The sequence below is a fragment of the Microtus ochrogaster genome, unplaced genomic scaffold (genome assembly GCF_000317375.1).
Source record: "Microtus ochrogaster isolate Prairie Vole_2 unplaced genomic scaffold, MicOch1.0 UNK48, whole genome shotgun sequence".
Taxonomy (NCBI): domain Eukaryota; kingdom Metazoa; phylum Chordata; class Mammalia; order Rodentia; family Cricetidae; genus Microtus; species Microtus ochrogaster.
Window position 1 is genome coordinate 1,880,573 of NW_004949146.1, and position 1,837 is coordinate 1,882,409.

General features: G+C 49.8%; 1 protein-coding gene across 1 annotated transcript in view; it reads right to left on the bottom strand.

Annotated features, from left to right (window-relative positions):
• The window catches only part of March10 (membrane associated ring-CH-type finger 10), a 95,912-nt gene that overhangs the window by 20,639 nt on the left and 73,436 nt on the right, over positions 1–1,837 (bottom strand). The gene's annotated exons all lie outside the window — the stretch shown is intronic.

A 1,837-nucleotide genomic window follows, 5' to 3' on the forward strand; every position in this document is an offset into this window, starting at 1 on the left:
TCTCTCTCTCTCTCTCTCTCTCTCTCTCTCTCTCTCTCTCTCTCTCTCTCACCAGCAATGCTATTGGTGACTGGACATCCTATGTATCTTCTATTCTAATCCTGCTTAACATATTCAAGCTCCAAAATAGCATCGTGTTTAGCTTTTTTCTTTTTCTTTCTTTTTTTCTTTTTCTTTTGCCTCTGCTAAATGTATAATTGGCTTGGATTTCTAGTAAGAGAGAGCCTTTGCACGGCTGTTATAGAATTTGATCCTCTAAACGACACAGTCCCATGGTTATCAGATTAGCTGTGCCTGCTTGCAAGAGTCCATCACAGTAGACAGGGCCTGTGGTCTGTAGTGGGGAGAGTCACCGGGCTTTCTGGCTCTCCTCCCAACCGTCTGGATGCAGTTCTGCCTGACCGCAGGTGGCTTGAGGGTCTAGAGAGGTCTAAGAGTATACAGTGTGGAGGAACTGAAGTGAAGAGGGGTTCCAGTGCAGCTGCTTTGGGGTCCCCCGTGATCCTGCCAATAACCCCTCATTCATGCTCTGTGAGTAAGCACAATAAACTCATTGGTTCTCCAGGTTAAACTTTGGTGGAATCATACTTTGGTTTGTCACCTTAGGAAGAGGCAGACACTGTGTCTCCCCAGGGAAGAACAGCCACAGTGACGGCAGCCAGCGTCACTATTAGCCTGCTCTCCCAGGCAACTCCCTCCCTTGGATTGCGTTCTTGGCTTGTAGATGTGGATTTAAGCATTTGGGGATTGGTTTTGTGTTTCTTGTGTGTGTGTGTGGGGGGGGGGGAGGATGCACCCATGGAGAGAGAGTCAGCTAATATGACTACCCTGATGACATGGTGAGGGCATGTGGCTACAACCCATGGGGGCAGGGGAGAGCCTAGATCTGCCACCTGGGCCAGAGACAGATAAGGATATGGGAGAGGGGAGAAACAGGATCTGGCCGAGGAGTACCAACGCCAGGGAGGGTGGTCTGAAGGACACAATGGCCCTTTTCTACTTGACCAGTACCCTCCCCAGCCGAGATATGCCAGCTCCTCCCTCACTGTGCAAGGCAAGCTTGACTCTGCCAAGCACACTGTAGTCAACCTCCATGTGTCTGTATTGAGGTTGTCACTTCCTGGGAGAACAGAGAGGGGGCTTCACGCCCAGCTACGAGATGATCTGACAAAGCTGTCATATGCGAGGCTCTTTGACACAGATCTAGAAAACCAGAGTGAACCGCCATTCACCCCTCTGGCAAGCAGGCAGCGTCGCTCGAGTGTTTTTTAAGAAAGATTTTTATTTTTGAGAATGTGTGTGCACATACACATGTGAGTACCCACAGAGGCCAGCAGGGGGCATCAGATTCCCCAGAGCTGGAGTTACAGGAGGTTATAAGCTGTCCAAAGTGCCGGTTAGGAACTGAAGTTGGACTCTCTCTGCAAGAGCAACAAGTGCTCTTAATCACCGAATCATCTCTCCAGCCATCACTGGGTTCTTAAGTAACACCCTGCCTCCTGCAGATGAAGTAGATGTGTGTGTGTGTGTGTGTGTGTGTGTGTGTGTGTGTGTGTGCGTGTGTGTGTGTGGACAGGGCTACCATACACTTGCTGAGGGTTTACTGGCCACCCATGTCGTCTTCTTTCCTCACAGGAGATGTGCTTATCATCTTGTCTAGGCCTCAAGTGGGAGGAGAATGTGCTTCCAAGAGTCTCTCAGATGTAAACACACACACACACACAGACACACAGACACACACACACACACACACAGACACACACACAGACACACACACAGACACACACACAGACACACACACAGACAGACACACACACAGACACACACACACAGACAC